General features: G+C 42.4%; 1 protein-coding gene across 1 annotated transcript in view; it reads left to right on the top strand.

Annotated features, from left to right (window-relative positions):
- The window catches only part of VNN1 (vanin 1), a 312746-nt gene that overhangs the window by 106102 nt on the left and 181054 nt on the right, over positions 1-25590 (top strand). The gene's annotated exons all lie outside the window — the stretch shown is intronic.

Raw genomic sequence — 25590 nt, 5'->3', positions numbered from 1 at the left:
GTGTGTTGTGTGCTGGGGGCGTGGGCGTGTGCGGGCGCGGGATTACGGGGAAAAAAAGTGAGCGTTGTGCCCAATATTTCATTGTTTTTTCTTCCCAGGTTCTGCACATTCCAGCTCCGGGTGTTCACCCTGCTCCCTTTAAATACCCCTGCACCCCATAATCATAACCCACCCTTACTCCTTAAAATGCCCCAACCCCCTTAAACACTAACCCATCTTAACCCTATAAATATACCCTGTACCCCAAAACCCAAACCTATCCCTAAACCCTAAAAATACCCCTGTACACCAAAACCCAAACCTAGCCCTTAACCCTATAAATACCCCAACCTACCCCATAACCCTAAAAATACCCCTGTACCCCAAAACCCAAACCTAGCCCTGAACCATAAAAATACCCCTGTACCCCCAAACCTACCCCTGACCCCCAATACCCCTGTACCCTAAACCTAGCCCTGAACCCTTAAAATACCCCTGTACCCCAAAACCCAAACCTACCCCTGAACCCTAAAAATACCGCTGTACCCCAAAACCCAAACCTAGCCCTGAACCATAAAAATAATCCTGTACCCCAAAACCCAAACCTACCCCAGAACCCTAAAATACCCCTGTACCCCAAAACCCAAACCTAGCCCTGAACCCTAAAAATACCCCTGTACCCCAAAACCCAAACGTAGCCCTGAACCCTTAAAATACCCCTGTACCCCAAAACCCAAACCTACCCATGAACCCTAAAAATACCCCTATACCCCAAAACCCAAACCTAGCCCTGAACCCTAAAAATACCCCTGTACCCCAAAACCCAAACCTAGCCCTAAACCCTAAAAATACCCCTGTACACCAAAACCCAAACCTAGCCCTGAACCCTATAAATACCCCTGTACCTCAAAACCCAAACCTACCCCTGAACCCTACAATACCCCTGTACCCCAAACCCAAACCTAGCCCTGAACCCTAAAAATACCCCTGTACCCCAAAACCCAAACCTACCCCTGAACCCTAAAAATACCCCTGTACCCCAAAACCCAAACCTACCCCTGAACCATAAAAATAACCCTGTACCCCAAAACCCAAGCCTACCCCTGAACCCTAAAATACCCCTGTACCCCAAAACCCAAACCTAGCCCTGAACCCTTAAAATACCCCTGTACCCCAAAACCCAAACCTACCCCTGAACCCTAAAAATATCCCTATACCCCAAAATCCAAACCTAGCCCTGAACCCTAAAAATACACCTGTACCCCAAAGCCCATACCTATCCCTAAACCCTAAAACTACCCCTGTACCCCATAACCTAAAACTATATCTGAACCCTTAAAATACCCAAACACCCCAAAACATATACCTCAGTACCCCAAAATATATACCCCTATACCCATAGTTACCTTCTCAAAACATTTTAAAAAAACATGCTTTTACCATTCATGCATTTACAACGAATTTCGTTGTAAATGTATGCATGGTAAAAGCATATAAAATGTAATGCCATGCGTTATAATGGCATGGCGGAGTCATGGTACTTTCGTAATGAAAGTATGCGGAGCGATGGTATGCGGAAAGAAAGTTGCGGAATAAGGGTGTTTACCCTCCCCCTTTAAGTACATTGGTGGCACGGCGGCCCACATCTCCAGCAACATACTCATATTTTTTCAGCACCGATTTGAAAAATGCACAGGCCTCTCTCATTGATGGCCAGCACCGACATACACGTTTAGACACACCGCCCGCCACAAGTTCTAGAATTGCGAACTTTAGAGCTGGGGAGCTACGTTCCAATGTCGGCATCAGCTCAACATCCTGTTATTCCAGGCAAATCGCTTTGTCTCCCCGTGCCTACCACAAATGAATGTGTTCTTCTGTAATGTAAATTGTGCTCATGCCATGTTGTCGAGTTCGCGCTATATTATATTGCAAGGAAAAATAAAGTAGGGAAACTCGAGTTCACACACTACTGAACGCGCACTCTTAAGTGCATCAGCAGTGCACCGTGAATCGGAGCGTTTCACAGGCCTGTCACAGATAAGAAATGCTATCAAAACGATATTCCTACAAAACAATATACTACTGGCCGGCAGCAATTCATACCTGGACAACGTCGGGATGGGCTGCTAGTTATATATATTAAAATATACTGGCTGGGTAAAGTTGTACCTCATCAGTATAGGTTTAATACTTTTATACAGCAATCAGCACCTGTAAAATCATCAGTTAACCTTTGCAAAGTTTCTGCCATTGCGCAGAATCACTTTTTGGAGCATTTAGTTTAGTAACTTGGAGGCTTATGCAAGCCCTGCACTACTGAAAGTGGTACATGCCTGATGCAGGGGTCTCATACTTTGCTTTACTCTGCCTTACACTGTGCGAGGGGGTGTTCCATGGGGATAGCAGTGGGTTTTCCAACGCAACACCCATGGAATTTGATGCTGCCACAGATTTACAAAGTGATGTAAACCTGGGGAAGCATCAGATCCGTACACCTTTCCAGATGAGGCATAACGAGGAGAAATATGTTTATTTCTTCTCGTTTTTTCCTCTTCCATGTCTGCTGCATTCTGCAGCACACATAGAAAGAGGATACACCTCCTAGGATTATTTTTGTGCAGAATGTTGCCCCTTCCTGCAAAAAAACAATCCTGCCCGCAGTGGTGCAAGGGTGCCTACACTGGCGCTAGAGTGCCAAAACAGAGCCAGTGCAGACAGAAAAGACAGGAATGCACTGAATTGCTTAAATATAGTGCATTCCTGCCCTTTCACATTTTCGTAGGGCAGTACTTTAAGGTGTCTTGCTGAGATGCCCTGTGTCAAAATGCCATAAATGAGGCACTTGGTACATTTGAGCTAGAACTATATATATATATATATATTTTTGTATGAAATCTGCAAATAAAAAAGCAGATGTTGTGTTGTGTGGCAAATGTAGGAAGTCTATAATTACAAAGGAAAACACCATGGGTGCAGAATGGCATAATTCCAGTGGCCCAACTTTCTTTCACAGATGACTGCTATACATTGCATGCTAGAACATTAAAAAGCTTAAAATATCATAAAGCAGATTAGTAAGTTTTGCTTGTCAAGTTTGCATCATTAATGACTTTAAATGATTTCTTCAAATTGTGGAATTGTAATACAGCTTTAATTAGTAGTTAATTTGTATCATATTTGGGTGCTTACTGCTGAGACTTGTTATACTACAGATCGTCTCAGCATTCTACGGCCGCTCATTTCCTGCATGGATGGAACTTTGAACAATCTTCCCACAGCAGAGGAGCAGCAAGCAACTGAGTGCTAGTGTTTTTTGCTGTGGTCAACTCACTGATTCCCACTCTCCTCAGCCAATCCAAATAAAAGACTAAGGACCTGATTACGATGTGGGAAGGAAGGGCTCTGACCGTCGTCCGGAGCCCTCCTGCCCGCATCGTAATCACTGATTCGGATTCACTTCTCAACAAGCCATTTTAATGTAAAATACCCTCAGAGGGCAGCTTAGAGATTCCCCCTGAAAATTGACCAGCCCTGCTGTGGTTCCTGAAAGGCTATATAACAAAAGAAGAAGGGGGGACCTAGGAGCTGTTAAAGGTCCAGTGTCCTCGCTCCTTATGTCAACGTTTAAACTAAAAAGAGGATACTGTTCCTTTTGCAGGGTGCAAACAGTCACCCAAGCGTAAGGGTGGAAACAGTCACCCGTGCTATTATAAAAAAGAAGAAAGAGGTGGAGAGGTGAGAAAAAGGAAATCCTAGGTTAAAGGTGACCCACTGGAAAGATGGAAGATCACTTTTTGTCCTCTGATGCCCTCACACACCCAGAAGTGTGTCATGCTTCATCATCGGGCAGCTGCTCCTCATAGGGCTGGCGCTGCAATCCCCTACATGTCCCCTGAAGGGTCACTTTGGTGGAGATCTTTTCATGGACTGCTGGATGGTGCATGGGGGTGTGTGGGGTATGGGTCAAAAGAGGGATAAAACAGTGCGTGCAGTAAAGTGAAAACGTTAATTGGGGGTGAACATGCAGAGAGAAATGAAATGTCTACTCCCAATGAACTGAAAAAATTAAGAATGCACCACAGGCACATTGTGCCTAGGTGTCAAAAGGTCATGGGTCGACATGTTTCGCCCCAGCGTCGCCATAAGGGTCGTTGGCGCTTCTTCAGGACCAGAGAATTAAAAATAAAGTGCAAGTGAATACACAGTAAACCGGGCTAAAATACCCTCCATATCAATTAGGGCGGCAGTAACCTGTATACCCTCGGTGTGGCTACAGCTGCATGATGTGAGCCGCTCCTGATTATAACCTAGCATTGCTAAAGGAGGACCTTCAGTGACAAGGACCGTGGAAGCCCACATATTTCCGGATATTTAACCGGGGTGCTCCCTCCTCTAAACCTACCCCATCCACGCGTCTGCCAATGAGAAAGGCTGCCATATTTTGCCAACACCAGACAGGGTTCTGGATCCCTGGGTAGAGGGCCTCCGTTCTCTGGGTCCAGAAACAAAATCCATCCTGGGCAGACTTGTCATGTCTCCTCCCACAGGATGGGCTGCATCCACGAAAGGGGAAGCTTCAAAGGCCTGCCACCTTTGGACACTGTCCCTGTATTTGCTGCCCCCAGCAACTGTCTCCCACTGATTCTGACCCCCACTTGGGCAGGAGAATGACGGGAAATCCAAGTTAGGAAGAGAGGTGTTCCCACAATTGCAATCCCCACCCCTCAGGTGAGGCAAGCGAGGTGAACCACTCAACGTAGTTCCCTCTATCTTGAAGATGAGGGGACTCAGCCAGTTAGGAAGAGGCTCAAGCCTTCTCCCACTTGAGGGTAGCATAATAGGGGGTGTACCCATCCCAAGGAAGGGACCCATTGGTCCCAAACTAAACACTAATTTAACGCCCCTAAATTTAGTATTATGGGGTGAACCTAAATTGGGGAAGAAAGGACCGAAGAGCTGCGCTGGCCAAGGAAGAAACTGAGGACATCAACTGACTTGACCCCAGTCCTACCAGCCTGTCCCAACCATGACCTGCCTACAGCAAAGAAACTGGAGTGTCCAGCAGGAACAGATCCCCAGAGCAGGGAGGACCTGCCCTGCACTAAACTAACAGACTCTCTCTGTCCAGTGAGCACTGGATTTTTTCAAACCAAAGACTAACCCTCGGAGTTAGGACTTCGTGATTCTGCACCACTCTGGTGGTGCAACTTTAGTGTCCACCGGAACCTTGGGGACCCTTTGTCGTAACCCCGAAACCTCAACCTCGTAAGTCAAATACTTACCTCTGAGTTCGATAACCATTTTTCCTCCCCCAGGGACCCACTGTAGGAGATTTTGGGTCTAGAAAGTGTTAAATGTTGAACTGCTAATGTATGGGGAAAAGTGAGCACTATTGTGAAGTAATCTGAAAGTAATAAAAGAGTATTTACTGTATAATTCCAAGTATTCTAAAAAAGCGATATCAACCTGTAACTTACAATTACAAGAACAACTGCATTTCTTTGAACATTCGTGCATTTGGAAGTATTTATTAACTACCTGTACCAAGTCCTGCTTGGTTCTATAAATAAACAATAAGTATACCTTGTTTAACCTTTTATTATACTTACCTAATTGGTCTAGATTCTGGCTCTGAGTGTGTGACATCAGCCTTGATTGAGTGAATACAACAAATGCTTAATACACCCTCCTGATAAGCCTAACCGCTTGACCGCACTACCACAAATAGAGCTAATAGTGATTATCTAATTTAGCCTTCGCAATACCTCTGGGGATACACTGGACTCTGTGCACAGTATACCTTACTTTGATATAATATATGCCGAGCCAGCTTCCTACAGTAAATAGTTGTTGTTGTTGCTAAGGAGGTCACCTCTCACCCTTTCAGGAGATGGCGATCACTTTGCAGGCCATAAGGCCAGGTTACAAGCAAACTTTGTTGCGGCCTTAGGGTCGGTTGAGTTTCCCATTAATATTGATGTGGAACTTAGCCAGGTAAAGCAACGAGGACATTGCGCTTCTGGAGGAGCTGTGCTGCAAGCAAAAACTCCCGACATGCAGCCTGGACTGCCAAGGTGTAGTCTGGATGCAAGGAAATTGTGTTTTCTGCTATTGGATAGAAAGGCATTCCCTGGCCATACGTAAGGCATTATACCTATCTCTATAGTTCAATAGCCTGGTTACAATGCACTGCGCCACGGGCACAGGAGGCGGATGCGGACCCAGGGAATGGTATGCACCCTCAACTATGAACACCAGGGAGAGATCATCAGCAGACAGCGCTCTACGCATGGATTCAACATAAGTTTCCATCTTGTCATGGCAGTTTATTCCAGAACCACAACAATGTGGAGGTTATTTCATCTGGAACATGCTTGAGATCTTAATTTTTACTTTTGATCATTTCCAGTTCCTTTTTCATGTGTAGAGCTGTTTTCCAGATGTCATGTGAGCATCTTCAATGCCAGATGTGCGTCGCTCCAGTTAGTCAATACACTCCTCATGTTTGTTAACCTTTTCCTTGAGTCAGTCACATCTATTAGTGAGGATGTCGATTTTTGAGTCTATGTATGTCAGGCTGTTTTTAAAGTCCATGAACATGGATTTGATGTTCTGGGCACTGGTAGTGTTATCAGTTTCCTATGTTTCCTGCACTCAAATCTCCAGTTCCGGGTCCGCAGTGCACATAAGATGCCAGGTTTCAGAGGACAATTTGGTTTGTTTATTGTCGCTATTTCCCATGATGAAGGCCAGTGCACCTCACAGGATGTCTGTAACGAGAGGGCATGTGGTGTAGCTGGTTGTAAAATCTGGGAGTGGTAAGATCCTCAGCAGTTGGGGTCCTGCCTCTCCCCGATATGCATCTGCCAGGGGGCAAGAGCAAACCCAGCTCCGGGGCAATCTGCAATCAGTACCCGTGCTTTAACCCACAGGGTATTCAGAGCACATGATGCCAACATTGTGTAGTTCACCTGTCACCACTGTCGTCAGTGATAGAGACCATGGGACATCCAGAAGCATCAATGATGGGTGTCTATGTTCCTCAATCTCCAAATTAGGGTGATCCTTGTGCTATGCAGTCAGGGTCCCTTCACTCCCCACCCGAAATCCATCAGGGGCACGGGCCGATCCAAGGGTAGTCAGCACTCAATAATCACCCCTGGTCCGCAAACTCAGGTGCAAAGGGTTCAATGCGATGCGATCAGGTGAAGGCCACCTGGCACCACCAGGTGAAGTTCAAAAAGTTTCCTCAGTGTCTGGGGGAGTCTATATACCACACACAATGTCCCACATGTACAAGGGAAGGACTTCAGTGCGAAAGACAGGGCTAATGCTCAGCACTCCCTGTGCTCAGCTCAATCGATGCTCCGAAGTCAAGAGACTTAATCCCGCATGGCAGCTATCTTCCAGGGTGGCTGCCGGCATCGTATCAATATTCTGCAACCAAAATCCAGTTGCAAAACATTGATACTTTACTGGCCTCCAAGCTGGTGTGGTAACCCATTTGCAAAAGGGAAGTTGTGCCTTTCAGACCCCTTCCCCTGTGTGAAAGTACAAAAATAAATGTGTTTAAAAGGAGGCAGTGGTCAATAGGAGTTGTTATTTTTCTTTTGTGATTGTATAATCCTGTATATTCAAAAGTCACAAAATGTTCTCTTTCTCACCATGTGATCAAACATGAATGCTTTTAGCACAGTCTGATAAAATGATATCTGTACCTTATTATTTCTTCTGTTTATTATGACAATGACTGGTCAGGTTCAACTTGAAGCAACAGCTGTTGCTCTTTTGGCAATGTTTACACCTTGCAAACGCACATACATCAAGTAAATGAGTCCATAGTGATCTGCTGAGCCTGGCTTATTTATGCTTTTCCACCATGAAGAAAGGGAATTTTCCCTGAAGGAAAATGCTCATTGGCATGAAAGGAATCTCAGCTGCCTCACATCCAGCGCTGTTTTTCACTTGCATGGGGGGCAGCACATCACCCCCCCTGAGCCCTGGATAACCACTTCGCAACCCAGTCCCTAGATCACCAACTGACGGGCAGAGTCTGATGGCCATTTGGCTGGGCTCCCGAGTCCTGTGGCCGGCACATCAGGTGGGCCAGTCCTGGGAGACCCGCAGCTGGCCCATCCATGCCACACATCGAGACAGCGCACTGCGACCTCCATCCTTAACCTCAGCAGCTCACAGTGCAACAATCCCAAGGTCTCACAGTGCAGTCCTCAGGGCCCAGTTAGACGTCAGTGGTCAGTGCAGGATATCGTCACCGCCACAGCTCTAGTACCGGAATGAAAGGGCTCATCATGACTGGGAAGTGCCAGGATGAATGAGGGCAGCAAGAAAGATTGATGTCCCTTCAGGTAATGGAGATGATGGCAATATACTCTTCCAGGGCGACAGAACCTCTCTAAGCCACGTCTCTCTGGTGCTCAAAGAAAAAATAGTTTATTGCAGAGTAATGTGTAGGAGGAATAGTTTGAAGATTGGTGAGGGGACTGACCTCAAGGCACAGCAGTTTGGCTTTCTGGTAACAGTAGTTTCAACATGTTACAAAACACACTCATATATAGCTCTTCATCCCACTGTAGTGTTGGAGGGAAAAATTATGAGCGCCCAGGAGTACACCAAGAGTGAGCAGGCACCATCTTCTGCAGAGGAACAGAAATGTTCTCCTGGCCCACCAGCACTGTTAGATTGTAGGGAGGAAGAGAAGCATCTATCACCCCAATTCCTTTGACAGTTTTAAGCAACTTGGATAAGAAAACCATGTTCTCCAATCAACTCACTTGCAGATATTGACATTTTTTTTATATTGGTTGCATTCATTTCCTCACTTCAATATCCCATAATTTATCAAGCACTTGACTGCAATTATTTGCTATTTTAAATGGGTGAATGAAAAACATTGCCTGTATTTAAGAATTTTGACACTACCTTGACACCCAAGAAGATGAGCAGCTGCTGACTTCAGGTATTGCTATTCACCTGCAGGTAGCCTTTATCATAGGTTACTTAGGGCCAGGTTTACGAATATCTAGATTAACAATTCTTTCTTAGTCACTATTTGGTAATGCTATTTCTAATGTATGAAAGTTTTATTTTAAAATTAGTGATTCCTGGTGGTTCGCAAATAGACCTACCTCATGAATATTAATGATGTTGGTCACAACTTGCCATTCATTAGGAATCACAGCCATCAGAGGCATGGTGGCCTGCAAGGGTCAGCAGACCAACATGTCTGTGATTGCTTTTTAATAAAGCAAGCTTATTTTTTGAAATGCAACCTCTTTCCCGTAAAGGAAATGGGACTGCGTTTAAAAAGAAAAGTGGATTTGTGTTTTTTGTTTGTCCTACGGACCACCCCTCCTCTTAAACATGTTTTCTTTTTTACATACACAAAGGGGAAGGAGTCCCATTTGTGAATGCATTCCCACTACATTAATGTAGTTGGTAAAGTATTCATGTTTTGTGACCACATTCTGTTTGCAAATCATTAATACACACCATTAATATTCAGTATTTAGAAGGGCACCCAAATACCAAATCACAATTGGGTCGCAAACCCAAGTTTGATTTGAGAAATGGTTACCAAATTGCATTTAACTTCTTTCACATTAGAAAAAAACATTTTTGTTATTGCAACTAGCCCGATTCTGCAAATAGGGCTGTTTGTGTCTGCGAATATGCTTTGTATATCTAGCCCTCAGTGTGGGAATTTGGTTGTTTTTTAAGCTGTTATTTGTGTCCTGACCAAGGAAGTCCATTTATTTGCATGTATAAACACAAACAAATTTATAAAATGCCAATTTGAAGACATATTGCTTAGTGATGGAAGTATGGGTTGGCATGGCACAGTGTTTTTTATGTAAGGCATTAAGTGACCAAGGGTATGCCCTGACTTGTAACCCTTGGAAAAGTAATGATTTTTATTAAAGAAAAAGAAAATTCCACTTTGGCTTATCCAGCAGTGTGGAATTTAATCTCTTTAATATGTATACAGAGTATTAGGCAATTTAATAGCTGATCCAAAACATATTGTATCCTTCTCCTTCTTCTCTGTCATGTCTTTTATTTATTTCAACTCCTTTTCTCTCCCCAATCTTCACCTTTTTGTGTTCTCTGTATTTGCCATCACTTGTACCATCTATTGCTTACCACCCCTTGTACGTATGGTACAAAACTTCCTATGTGCCTGAGGACTACACAAATTCTGCATTCCACAGCATCTAGATCACCTGCACTCAATTTTCATACCAAGACATGAATTGTTCCAAGCGTGATACATTTGTGATCCCAGCCCCTTGGTATTCTGATGGCCATCATATATGCCATCTTTTTCTCTGCCCTCCATTTCCAGCATCCATTAATAACATGGACGAAAGGGGGCATAGACTCTTGCACAAACTTGTAAAAAGAGCTCACTAGGCAGAAATCAAAAAAGGAAGTTGGATGGATCCAGTCTAGAAGGGTCTATTGAAAAGACGCCATTTCAGGCTTCTTTGTGAATATTGCAATACATGCTTTAGGGGCCTATTAACCAAGATACATTTACACATGTAGATTTACTACTAGTAAATGTATTATTACACTTTTGAGTAACTTTTCTGTTTTGTGCAGTTCACAAAATCTCAGTGTAATATTATGGAATAGTATATCCTTACACATCTCCACTACCTGAAACAGGGGGAAGAACCACATTTATGAGTGTAGATTTACAACTGCCAAAAAGGAACAGCAGTAAGTCCAGACTGCCACTTCAAACCTGTCTCATAGAAAATAATATATATAAGGACTAAACATAAAACCTCATAAGAAATAATGATAACTAAAATTTTAATATTTAAATAAGTTAAATATATAAATACATTTAATTTAATGTTAACAAATCTGAAAATAAAACATTTGATAGTTTCTTATAAAATATTTTAATTGCCGTTTTTTGAATAAAAAATGTACGGAACATTCATTTTGCATTAAATACAAGTAAATTACTTTAATCAGTTTGATGCATCCCCGTTAACGATTATTAATGCATAATATTGAATATCTAAAATGTTGGTGGGATTTTGGTTTTTAATCTAAACTTCAGATATTTTATTTTAACTGAGATGTCTTCAGACAGTCATCAAGCAGAGAGTTTTGGTGTTCTTCTTTCCCATTTAATGTTGAAATATTGTGACATTGTTTGGAAGAAGGTTGTTCACAGTTGTAAAAGCTGAAGTGTTTGTGTCCAAATTGTTAGTGTTCCAAAAGCAAGTACTCTACTTCTGAGACAGAACAAAGGTTTCCCTATGCATGAAAACAAAGAAGGAAGGTACTTAGAAATGATCTCTCAATACATAAGGTATTAGGTCTTTATTGTAGGGAATTTGTGAGAGAAGTTTATTTCAAGAGTGGAACCTTTGTTCTTAAAATGTTAACTATAATGTTGTACAATATTATTATCAGTAAATAAACAGGTAGGCAGATTGAATGAAGTATCAATAAGGCTACATTAGTGAAGTTTAAAGAACCCAAGGAAAATGTTGCAATCAGCAGAAGTAAGTTAATTCACAATGTATGACTTCTGTGGTCTACGTTAACATATCAGCTCTGCCTACTTATGGAGTTTTTATTTGCAGATATCGCTAGTGAGCAAATTAGCTCCCAAGAATATTCATCCTTTCCTTGGAATTCCAAAGAGAACACCCATTACAATCATGCTTTGACACTAGAGGGTGTATTCTTTTAAACAATATTAAACAGAAGTTTGAAAATACAACATTTTTAATAACATGGCTACACATGCTAATGTGGGAATCAAATTACCCACCTATTCTACTATCAAATACTTTTTATTAGTTTAATTGAATGGTAGAAGTTGTGTAAGGCTACTTTAACCTTGTTTTCCAGGATTCTTGGAAGTAAGTGTTGTTTGCAAACAAATGTAAAATGTTTTAGAGAGAAAGGGTGACTACAAGTCTGAAAAACAGATGACATACTTGAGTAAAATCATGATGGGTCCTAGTACTTTGTTATTTTCCAGTCTTTGTATCATCTATGATATTTGCTTGGGTGTAAACTAGGTACTCCTCATAAGGCTTCCTTCCATTTCTGCTCCTTGGTTGTTTATCTATAAGCGGTACAGTAAGTGTTACATTATGCTTTGTAGTGGACAAGCAGTGCTTTTGCCGGATAATGGTGTTAATGTTTAGTTGGTAGTTGCCTGTGCATTGCACCACTAGAGCCATGAATGCCTTTGGATTGTAGGTAGTGACGGGTCTGTTGAAGTGCGGTCATTGATGACATTCAAACCCCTTTACTCACCTTACTTCAGGGTCTGTTGTAGGTCTGAGTTAGCTTTTTGGCACCTGAGGTGGAACTATGAACCATGGTTGTTATGCTTATTTTCTTATGTTTGACAGTTAGAGAAGTATGACTTGTTACCCAGAGTATAAGGCTTTCGTTTAGCTCCTCATAGGTCTTCTTAAGTGCAGGGGCTGATGTGACATGCAGTGCAAGGTCATTTGCTGTATAGTTGAACATGTATGTTGAGAGAGGGCAAGATGGCCGCCGACGGACCGTAGGAGGCAGCAGCTCCTGACCACTCGCCCGAGTGAATTCAGAAAACTTTGAGGAGGAGGAAAGAGATGGGGAAAGTTTGAGGAGTAGTTGTGAATGACTGCAATAACTGTGATATCCGGAGAATAGCGGAAAGAAAAGGACTGAATAGTAGCCCGAGAGGGTAAAAGGAAACTGGGATCCAACGCGCAAGCATAGTAAGATATGCTACCAGTATGATCACGACCCTTATGAGCTGGGCTAATTTTGTAAAGTGGACAGCACTACACGCACTTGCAGATTTGGAGAAGGAACCCCGGGCTTTCTTGCAGCTGTTAGGGGCATCGATTGATGAAGTGCTCCAACGAGCCCAGAGTGCGTGGCATGTAAAGAGGCGATATATGACCTCTAGGACCGTGAGAGCGACCAAGGACATGGGCAGGTCGGAGGAAGAGGACCCGCTGACTAGTGACACGGAAACTACGTCGGTAACATTGAGGGCAAAGACAAGACACCGTGCCCAGCTGAGAAGGGAGGCTGCCAAAGTGCGCGAGGAGATGAAAATATCGGCCGCAGAGAGGAGAAAACAGGAGAGAGAAACGGAAAAAAAGAAAAAGAAAGAAACGGCGAAAAGGGGCTCTACCAGGTGTACTGACGCAGCCTCCGGGACGTCAAGGGAAGCCTCTCTCCGACAGCAGACATTGCTTCAGTTGTTTCCGGGGATAAGAGCCGACGGCGCGGCTGGTGTTATCAGTCTGAGTGCCTGTGATGATCTGGATGGAGTTACAGAGTTGCTCCCCGATGGGAGGTCTATAGAGGTGGCAGACCAATCGGAAGACGGGATGAGGTTGCCGGAGAGAGCGGAGCCTTCTGAGGGAGCCGCCCGGAGTCAGGCGGAAGAGCAGGAGCGGGCTGAAGTGCCGGAGGGTAAGCACCCTGAGCAGCCTGAGCAGCCGGAGCAACAGCAAGGCGTAAACGAGAGTAGTGCAAGTTGCACAAGGGGTAGTCCTGAGGAGAGCGGGACTGTGGAGGGGCATACGGGGAAAGATTGTTCTTATCCCGGCTTGGGAGATGAGGCTGTACATGAGGCTGCACAGTTAAGCGCAATGGAACGCCAAATCAGCGCCAACCGACGAGGAGGGGATAAAAAAGACGGAAATGCTGGTAAAAATGGAAAAGATGAAATAAATACCGGAGAGGTGGAAGATCCTGAATCTCCCTCATTGGCTGAACTGGGTAAGGAGCAAGTGGGGGGTCTTTTTCTTTCTGGGATAGCGACTGAACCTCCTGAAGTCTTGGTACAAGGTGTACAAGGTGGCAGTAACGGTGGTGTTGCACCAATGAGTTGCTTAGACTCAGCAAGAGGAACCCCATCAGATACTATAGCGCAGGAAAACGATGAAGGCTGCAATGTTACTAGTAACACTACAGAGGATACATTAAATGGCCCCCAAAGTCAAAATGAGGGGATAGATAAATGTATTGATAAAAATGTTGATAAAACCGCTGACTCTCTTCTCGCACATATTAGACACCTCCCTGCAGATTCTTTCCCGGTGCCTACTGGCTCACCAAGTGATGACTGTTTTTTCACTGGTAATGATGATGATAAAGAAGAAATTGACTCTGAGGGGCCGGAGGAGACGGTTTCTAATCGCAATTTATCTACCGATATGGAAGATACACCTACAACAACGGGAAGTGACTCAGAGACTCCACAAATAGATACCTCAGAATCAGAGATTGAGTCGAACCCAGAATATAACACTGTACTTAAACGAAATCTGGCATCTAAGCTAAGTAGAAAGAAGGGAGCAAAGGGAGTTAAGAGGTCTTCTAGAAGAATAAAGAAAAGAGGGAGCGTAAATCAATCTGTGGTGGCGAAAAAACTTAACTGGGACTATGTAGCTGCTCCTCAGATTCATCAAGACGGCGCAGCTGGAGGTTCTGACCAGCCAAGTAAACCGCAAAGTCCGATACGAGTACGAACACAGGAAAATAGCAACGCAGCAAATTTCGAGCTGCTGTTCTCAACCTTAAAACAAATTCAGGGAGAGGCCCGGCAAGAGAGTCAAAGAGCTAAACAGGCGAATAAAAAAATACAAGGGTCACTCCGCAAGGTTGATGAATTATACACAGAAATGGCAGATCGTTTGGCAGAAGTGGAGGAGAGGACTGGTAAAGTCGAGGATGAAATGGTAAAGCTGCAGGAATACAGGGAGGAGCAGGAAAAAACATCATCTGATGTCCTGTGGAAACTCGAAGATTTCGAAAATAGACAGAGACGCAATAATATAAGAATTTTGGGCGTTGAAGAAGAGAAGGAAGGGACGGACATACATGCTTTTGTTGTTGAACTGTTGAAGGGGGCGCTACCAGAGCTCGATAACTGGGATTGGGACAAAGAGGTGCAGCGCGCGCATAGGTTTCCCTTAACGCAGAAGAAAACTACAAACCCAAAAGCAAGGGCTATCTTAGTATATATCGGGAATTTTCTATTAAGAGAGGAAATAATCAAAAAAGTAAAACCTACGACTAAGCGTTCACACAAAGGTATAACATTTTTTACCCGCCCAGATTTTTGCCACACGATAGTGGAGAGAAGGTGGCGAATGAGGCAGTTAATAACGCCTTTTCAGAATATGGGCTGCGAGGTATATTTACTGTTTCCTTGCCGTCTTAAAGTTGGCCACAATGGTCAATTCAGGTTTTTTTTTTCAGAAATAGTAGCACAGGAGTATCTGAATCACTTAAAAGAAATGAAAGCACAAAGAGATGGAAAGACACAAAATGAGAGAGCATTAGCCATAAGACAGACAGAATATGTTACACAAAAAAAGAAATAATGAAATGTTAGAAGAAGAAAATAAAACAATTTGGGTGGAGCAATATGAGTAAATACTATTGATGATATAGACTGTACAAAATGATACTTCGGGAGGGTGGGAGCGGAGAGGTCCTCTGGGGAGAATCGGCTGTCAGACAGAGGTCATTATTGACCTCTTTGCCAGTAGGGAGGGAGGGGGGGAGGGGCGCAGTCTAGGGGAGGGCGGGGAGGGACAGGGCACGACAAGGCAAAAAAGGCAGAAAAGGCAGGAAAAGACAGAATTGTTAATGAAAGTAAGGATAGGAGCAAGAGGAAAAAGAGGTAAAAAAAGATATAAGATGAGAGGCAGTAGGTTGCAAAGAAGGAGATGCAAAAGTGACAAAATAAAAAGACATAGAGTGATGAAGTTGAGTATGAATATAACTACAGCTGGGTATATACTGGGCGCATACTAGATACATAAAGAATCATTTATGGGAACGAAATACGTAACGTGGAACGTATGTGGGCTAAATGAGGCCCAAAAAAGACTTAAGGTGTCATTGTTATTGAGACAAATAAATGCAGATTTTATTTTTATTCAGGAAACGCATGTTATGAGTTCGCAAGAGTTTTTTTTGAAGCAATTGGGTTTTCAAGTTTTGGTAGCTTCACAGCAAAACGTAAAAAAAAGGGGAGTTGCTATATTATCAAGAGATAAAAATGTTTGTGTGAGAAAAAAGGCACATGACCAATGGGGAAGATGGGCAATGGTGGAATGTAGGATTGATGGGGACTGGACAACGTTATAAGTGTATATGGATCAACTGAGGATGACCCAGAGATCTTTCAGTATTTGGATGTCGAATTGGCTACTTGGGCACCGAGAATTATAATGGCAGGAGATTTGAATATTAATGGCGCTGATGGTTTGGGTTTAGATTCATCTGGCAATTATTGTGGCAGAAAAAAACGAATGTGCCGTGCTTTACAAGAATTAGTGATGAATAATGCTTTATATGATGTATGGGGAAAAAAAACGCCAGGGAATAAGGGCTATACATACTACTCTGCACCACATAAAATATGTGTGAGATTGGATTACTTTTTTGTCTCAAATGAAATTCTAATAGAATCCAGGATAGATAGGCTACCGCGAATTTTAAGCGATCATAACCCGCTAACTCTCACGGTGAGAAAATTAAGAACTACTAAACAGATAAGGCAATGGACCTTTGAAAGAGCACTGTTATCGGAAGAAAAATATGTTGTGCACATGAAGATATGGATTAAAGAATTCTTTGAGAACAATAGAGATAGTGCTTCTGTGGGGATAGTATGGGATGCATTTAAGGCGGGGATACGGGGAGAGACTTTAAGTTTTAGTTCATATAGGCGAAGGCAGGAACAAATGAAGAATGTGGAAATAGCTGAGGCAGTACTAAAGGCTGAGGAGGGCTTAGAGGAATGTATTTTGCGTGGAACCCCCGTAGAAAATGCATATTTGAAATTGTTAAAAGTGAAAGGTGAAGCTGAAGGTGATATCGCTAGAAAAGCCGCAAAACTTTATACTAGTAAAAGAGAAAAATGTCACGAGTTTAGTGAAGCAGTGGGAAGAACTTTAGCAGCCCGTACAAGACAGCAAGAAGCATTAGGCAGTGTAAGGGAGATTAAGGATTCTTCTGGCACAGTACATACAGAGACCGAGAAAATCAGGGAAGTTTTTAGATCTTTTTATGAAGAGCTATACGAGGAGCCGATAAGGACTGATCTCGGGAAAATCAGGGACTATTTACAAGATATTCCGCTGGATAGATTTGCGGATGAGGAAGCAGATGGGTTAGAGGAGATTTTTGTGGAGGAAGAAATAAAGAATGCTATATTAAACCTCCCATCTGGAAAAGCAGCTGGTCCGGACACGATCCCAATAGAGTTTTACAAAACATTCTGGGAGGTCTTAAAAATAGATATGCTTAGGACAATGCTAAAGGCACAAAATGGGGATTCAATACCGAAAACTTGGGGAGGTGCCGAGATAGTTATAATTTTAAAAAAAGGAAAACCATCAGAAGAACCTGGCTCATACAGGCCTATCACGTTAATGAATACGGATACAAAAATCTTTTCCAAGGCATTGGCGACAAGATACGCCAGGATAATAGATAGGGTGGTGAGCAAAAATCAACATGGCTTTATACCAGGGAGGGGTACCACCCACCACACGCGCAAAGTGATCACATTACTTGCTGCCGTGGCAGTCTCAGGGGATCCGATAGCAATTATGTTATTAGATGCAGAAAAAGCATTTGATCGGGTCTCCTGGGGCTATCTGTGGTTTACATTGGAAAGGGTAGGAGTTAAAAAGGGCTTTATTAAGGCAGTGCAAGCGCTATATGTAAATCCCATGGCTTCGGTTAGGGTGAATGCGGGGGTCACTACTCAATTTGCGATAATGAGAGGTACAAGACAGGGCTTTCCTTGCTCCCCATTGTTATTCGCAATGTACATGGACCCATTAATCCGAAGAATAGAAGCGAGTCCTCTAATAAAATCATTACTTACCCGGATGGGCCATTGTAAAATATTGGCATATGCCGATGATGTTGCAGTTATTACACCAGATCCAACGGAGGCTATTCCCCAAGTAGAAGCGGAAGCCCTGAAGTTTGGAATAATCTCGGGTTATAAACTCAATACTGCTAAGACGCAGATTATTAAGAACTGCCACACCCCCTGTACAGACGGCCGAGTAATTAAATCTGGAACATACCTGGGGGTGAGCATATCGGCTGAGTTAGATAACTTAGTGGAAACAAATATAACTCCTCTAATGAACAAAGTACGAAAGGACTTAGATAGAATAGATAATTTGCATTTAACAATCTTGGGGCGTACTAATGTGATAAAAATGCTGGTGTTACCAAAGTTTTTATATTTTTTCAGAGCAATCCCTCTATTATTTGAGAATAATTTATTTAAGAGGATAGAAAATATGATTAATAGGTTTATATGGGCAAAGGGAAAAACCAGGAGAGCACTTAAGTTTATGGTGCTACCGAGGGAAAGGGGTGGGTGGGCATTGCCAGATATAAGGTTTTATTATTGGGCAGCAGCCTTGCAGAATATGGTGGGTCTCGTGGGTGGGGGAGAAGATGAAGGAGGGGATGAGTTAGGTTCATTAGCAATATATGGTTTGGTATTAGGGTTAGAAGCAGAAAATGTTTTTTTGAAGTATACCGAACCCAGTTACTACAAAAGGACACGGTTTAAGACACTCATCGCTGCACACACTGTATGGAAAGCTTTTACAAAAAAGTTTGGGTTAGGGCGATATAATGTATATACAAGATTAAAAGGAAATCCGAATCTATCCGAGGAAATCACTTCGGGGACTATATTGGGAGAATGGGAAAGAAAAGGGCTTAGAAAGGTCGGAGACATCTTGGGGCAGCAGGGAGTCTACCAGTTTTCTGAATTACAAACTAAATTTGCATTAGATAAAAGACAATTCTTTAAGTATTTACAAATTAGGAGTTTTTTATATAATAAGAAGGGTGGTCCATCGGGGTTTAACAAAAACGCAATCATGGAAGTGATACAAGTAGGGGAAGACTGTACCATCAAGAGATTTTATGCAGAACTGTTGGCCACAAAAGAGGATGATATGGAGAAATGGGCAAGTAAGTGGAAACATAGCTTGAATATTAGTGAGGAATCTTTCGATATTTCTTTAGAAATGGGATATACATTGCTATGTTCGGCGCCCTTACAGGCACAACACTACAAAACATTATATCATTTATACCACACGCCTGCTAAAATAGCTCAATGGGGTGGCATAACCGGAACTAATTGTTTTAGATGTGGGGACTCTGAAGCAGACTTAGCACATATTTTTGCAATATGTCCTCATTTGCAGCCAACGATAAAAAATATTGAGGGTTTTCTTCAAGGCTTAGCAATAGATGTGACTCTCACAGCGCCAGTCATTCTCTTGGGGGTAAAAGAAGAAGGAAATGAACAGCAACAGAATAACCTCAGGGTAGGTGAGAGATGGGAATACTTTGTGTTTATGACTATGGCAGTATTAAGACTCATTATTGCATCGGCATGGCTGGACCCTAAAGCACCATCATATCACCAATGGCTAGCTAAATTACTCTCAATTTATAATTTGGAGATAGAGATTTATGCAAGAAAGGGGAAAAAGGGTAGGAAAACTGGTAGGCAGATCTGGGGACCGATAATCAGGTGGAAGGAAGAGAGCTTGGATTGAAACTTATGGCTTAAGTTTCTATTGGTTTAGGAGGATTCGGATAGAAAATGTTAATACTGTTTGATATGTATTGAGATCACAAAATATTGTATTTCTTCTCACTTCTTCTCTTTCTTTTCGGCCAACATGTTTAGATATCTATATGGTAAATGCTACTGTCGTGCCCTGTTTGTATGTAAAAATATGGGAAAAATCTGTCAATAAAATTTTTTAAAAATAAAAATAAAAATGAACATGTATGTTGAAGATCCTCTGACAGGACCTGTGCTTGTTCGTCTATGTTCATCATTTCCATCTGAGTTTTTGTGTCTGAAATCTGTGTCTGTGTGAAATGGTGGTTAACCATTGAGTATTTCATGTCTATTTTTTTTTTTTCAGAGTTTTATATAGCGCGAACTAGACCCGAACTGAATCAGGTATCAGAGCGCTTTACATAGCACCAGTTACGTTACACGCATTCATTTTTTATTTAGGCACGGGGAGATTAAGTGATTTGCCCAGAATCACAGGAGTTTTTTTGCGTCGTTACCGAGACTCGAACCCAGATCCCCAAGTCCGAGGTCCAGCGCCCTGGCCGTTAGGCCAACTCCTCGTCTATCATGAAGCCGGCTCTGGCAACTCTCCAGTCACCACAGTTTGATCAGGTCCTCTAGGCAGGGGCAAGGGTATAGTTGCATAAAAATATAAATGATGACTGATTGTGGGCTAGGAGAATTGTGTGTTGAAGCCAGGGCTGTGTTTACTGGAACCATATTTGTTGTGGGTACTAAGTTCTTATTAAAGAGACCATCTCCTGAAATGTCTCCTATATATCTTTATTGCGAAACCCATACTGAATGATTGGTGCAGTCTGTGTTTTAGCTTTTTCACAATCCTAACCCTATCCTTCACATGCTTCTAGTATTGCATTCAGGTCTCTGCATACTCTAATGGAGCAACTACCCAGTGTCACACATGAGTATTTCATGGAGGATGTTCACCATATCTTTTAACCTCTTGGCTAGTTTTAGAAATGTTGAGAACGATGATATACATGTCAAAATTTACCTTGGCAAAGGGTTGTTTAAGACACTGGGATAGATTCCCTGTTTAAGTCCATTTTAAACATAATCTAAAGGCCTCTCAAGCTTCTTCCAGATGTTTTTGGGGTGGCTATAATTTCAGTCACAACATAACCTTGAGGTTCCCAGGCCAATAGCAATCAGGTCTCCATATGGGCAGTAATTGAATGTGACATCAAGAGTGTGGTTAGATGTGGATCAACTGCTTTCCTCAAGATGCAGCAATGATCCATGAGATCACAGAACAGGTTTTTGTTGTTATTTCTTTCCTCCTCGTTGTTGTGCCTTGGAGTGTAGTAAGGAAGGGACTTTGTTACTGAGTTAGAGGCTGTCTTGTCTAGGTGAGATTATTGGTGATCGCTGTTGGCTGTTGCAAAATGGAATGATTACTGCTTGGGTGCATGGTAACATTTGAAAATTTGTTAGTGGCATTTTTTTTCTAGGTTGGCTGGTGGTTGCTCCTATTTCTGCTCCTATTTCTGGGAGTCAACTTATTTTGTTTTTTTTTCCATTTTGAAATGGACTATTAATTTCAATAGAAGTTGAATTATTTTTTTGTCATTGTTAACTGTGTAGCATGGGGTTTCACAGTTGATCATAAGGATGTCAGCTACTGTTCCAGGATTGGGTGCTTGTTTTCAAGACAATTTACTGTGGCTGGTATCTCCAAAGTATTGGGATGTTGTTTTGTTTTTTATAACTTTGGCATGGCACTTTGCTCATGCGGATGATTTACTCTGATGAGAAGGACCGCGACTAATTTGAATATGCCTGGGTCTATCTGAGGTGGCATAGTGGGCAAAGAACGATGGGTTGGAATGCTACCCGATCAATTGCCAGTGGCTAGATGAATTGCAAACATTCCTCCTGCTACATTTTGTGTGTTTGATATAACTCCCTAAGTAGATAAGGATATGCCCAGATGTGAATCCCTTGCTCACAGTGCCACTAGAGCCAAGCTGCACTTCACTGTATAGCCTCAATCAGCCGGTCTTGCACTGCGTGTGTTCGGTTCAGAGAGGTCCTGGCTTGGTAGTTCTGCCTGGACTGTTCCTATTGGTGCAGGTTTAAGACTGCTTCCCATATGGGTCTAATCTGAAGTAGCATGGTGGCCAAAGGAACAATGGGTTGAAAGGCTACCTGGAGTGATAGCCAGTGGTTAGGCAAAATGCAAGCATTGCTCCCATCACCTTTTGTGTGCAAGTAGAACTCAGACCCTTTAATAGTATACTACGCTGCTAGTCTGTACGGATCACTGAAATAATATCGAGGGACAGAATATCGACCATCAAAAATATCGTTGACAAAATATCGAGGGACAGAATATCGAGTTTCTATCTACAAACAGGTAAGTACAAAAATATTGAGTTAAAAATATCGTTTACAAAAATATAGTTGTAAAAAATATCGTATTTACTAAAAACAGTGTTAAATTAAATTAATATTAATAATTAATTACTAAAATATACTTAAAATTACTTAAATTAACTTATAATAAAATAATTAATGAAAGTTAAATAAAAAAATTTTTATTTCATATTTATTAAAACATATATATATAGTAACAAAATATAATAAAATAATACCCAAAAACTGAAAACTGACCCTGAACCCTAAAAATACCCCTTTACCCAAAAACCCAAAACTGACCCTGAACCCTAAAAATACCCCTTTACCCAAAAACTGAAAACTGACCCTGAACCCTAAAAATACCCCTTTACCCAAAAACTGAAAACTGACCCTGAACCCTAAAAATACCCCTTTACCCAAAAACTGAAAACTGACCCTGAACCCTAAAAATACCCCTTTACCCAAAAACCCCAAACTGACCCTGAACCCTAAAAATAAAAACAATTTTTTTTACTATCTATATTATATACTTACATATTTTCACTTTCTATATTATTTACTGTCGATATTACTTCACTTACCTTAAAAACGATATTTTGGCTGTCTATATTCTGTCCTGTCGATATTTTGTCCAAACGATATTTTAAACTCGATACTCTGTCCAAAGGATATTTTGGAGTCGATATTATGTCTGTGCACCAGTCTGTACTAGCTGTCAGTCAGGCTGGTACTGCTTCTGATTGTTAATGAGGCTTTACATTTTAGAGCATCATCTGTTTTCAAAGAATGAGTGCAGTAAGGTTTCAATCACAAATAATGATTTGCTGGTCCAACTCCCCAACCTCTGATATTGGGCAACATTGGGGGAATATAATGAAGGAAAAGGAATCAAGTATCAGTGAAGATGATTATTTTGATAACAAATTCCCTTTTGCATGGTCATCCCCAACTTTTGCTGAATTTGATGGCCAGTTTTTAGACTCTGCACACTAAAACATGTAGGGCCTGATTCACAGAAGTAATCTGAGATGAAATCCTAACTTGACGACTTTCGGTATTCACAAAATGCATTTATGAATAGTAAAGTTAGGAATCCTAACTTTACTACTCCTAAATGCCCTTTGTAAATACCGAAAGTTGTAAAGTTAGGATTTTGTCTCAGTTAAACTTAAGTTTTGGTCTTAAGTTTAATTTAAGACCAAAACTTAAGTTTAACTGAGAAAAAATCCTAAATTTATGATTTTCGGTATTCACAAAGTTCATTTAAGAGTAGTAAAGTTAGGATTCCTAACTTTACTACTCCTAATTGCACTTTGTGAATACTGAAAGTTGTAAAGTTAGGATTTTGTCTCGCATTACTTTTGTGAAACGGTCCCGTAGAAATTGGATAATCCCTGACTGGAATATTTAACTTTCCTATAACATTATGGTAAATCAGCTTTAGGATAGCCTTCATAGAGAAATTGGTCTGTCACACTTCCTACCTACGACATCCATCTCCTCCCATCCTTGCTCACCTTGCCACCCTGCCACCCCCACCCCGCAGCCCCACTGAGGCCGAAAAGCCGAAAGCCGTAATGGGGCCTGTCAACCAGGGCTGAAGCCAGGGCCAACGACCAGGCAACTTGTGGGCCAAGCAGCTGGGCAGCTGGACCTGGTAGCTGGGCAGCTGGACCTGGTAGCTGGCCAGGCTGCTGGAACAGCCTTCCCAGAAGCTCTCGCGGTAGTGTCACAGGACTGTCTGTAGGCCCTCCCAATCAGCCCTGCGAAATTACCTAAAGCTGCAGAGCCGAATTGAGACGACGTCTGATGGACAGAGCAGAGAACATTAGGCCGTTCCTGCGGCTGAGCAGCTGAAGTAGCAGGAGTGGGAGCAGGAGCCTGGGAAGCCTGGTGTCCAGAATAACAGGGGCTCGAGGCACTCGGCAGCATCATTTTGTCGAGTCTCCGCTAGTCTCCTTACAGGTGGCCAGCTCAAGAGCCAGCGCCAGTGCCAGCAATACTGGCAAAATCAAAGGACCATTGACACAGAGCAAGCTCTACTCAAGACAGTTAAGCGCAAGAGTGAGAGTCCGGTACAACTGCAGAAGGTTGCGGGACGCACTCAACTTTTCTGAGGTGGGTGACTTGGGATCCCCTCCCACCACAAACTCCACCCTTTTGCCACTAACCTTTAGCAATACACAACTGGGCAGAAGTACCATGCCACCACAACAGCTTATGCCAGCCTGCGTCAGCTAAATACAGTTAAATACCGTAAACACTGGGTTTCGAGGTGTTGACAGCGCCGAAGGAAATAGGGCATTACAGGTCCATACTAAGACCGTGTCGATCAGCACAAAAAAAGCCAGAGGGCCAGAGGTTAATTACACCCCATTAGGTCGAGCCCCCTTCTTGTGGAAGTGGTCCAGCTAGGTCCAAGTGCGGCTTGCAATTAGGGGAGTCCTCCCACCCCTCATTCCTCAGCCCCCAGTGCCACAGCTTCCCCTCCATGAACAAAAAGGTCAACAAATAGTCTTATCTTAAAAACAAGGTTGGAAAATCAACAAGAACATAAATAAGAGGCAGATAAAAAGCTAAACGCAGTGAGTTTCCTCCAAAGTCAGTTATTGAGGAACCATAAACTTATCAAATACACAAACCCTGATCACATTGGATTTGAAAAAAGGAATATTAAGGGGGAAATGCACTCAGGAAAAACTTGAGTGTCTATAACAACCCAAAATCATTGGGAAAAAGGGGTGACTAATGGAATCTGTACTAAACAAACAATCTGAAACACAAAGAGCCATAACCAACTGGCAGAGAAGCCCACTACTCAAATCATCAGGACCACTGCTACCCAATATGGAGTCAAGCCCAACGCAACCAAAAACAACGGCAACATTTAAATATCAGAAACATGCGGGAGAAGTGATATATTCCAGCAATGGGAGCATTACTGTACTCCTTCAAGCACTCAGTCCTATTGTAACAATAAAACAATTAATGAAACTAATAAAGATACAAAATGACCCTGTCAGAGAAACAGGGCAAGATGAAGGCCAATGGTATGGAGCATTACCAAATTAAAGAGCTAGAAACTGAGACACAGAAGGTGAATCGAAGCCCCCTCAATGAATTGGTAATAATAATGCAAACAACAACCCCCAGCACCTCTACATGAGGAAAAGCGAAAACCAACAACGAACATTTTACCTCATGGACCGAATGCATGGAACCAATGATCATTAAAGCTTGAAATGATATCAGGGACCAACAGGAAATTGGAAAACTGAGAAAATTACACATAATGACTTCCTGAGCTCATCCCTGGGAGTGGAGGAATTATCCCACTTAATAAATCATCTAGAAGAGGAAGAAATCAGGTGACAAACTCAAAGGATGAATGGACTGATGTGAGTTGAAAAACAAATGCAGGAAGAATCACAGACCGTTAAGGGGACCATTACGAATATGGAAGACAAAAAGAGCACTCAAGACATGAATAAGATATTCTCATCTACGATCCACTTAGACAAAGTGAAAGCTGACACAACCCCTGGACTTGCGCAAAGACCTTCCCTACC

Source organism: Lissotriton helveticus, chromosome 6 (genome assembly GCF_964261635.1).
Source record: "Lissotriton helveticus chromosome 6, aLisHel1.1, whole genome shotgun sequence".
Taxonomy (NCBI): Eukaryota; Metazoa; Chordata; class Amphibia; order Caudata; family Salamandridae; genus Lissotriton; species Lissotriton helveticus.
The sequence above is the reverse complement of the archived record's forward strand: the minus strand, read 5'-3'. Positions and strand labels throughout refer to the sequence as shown.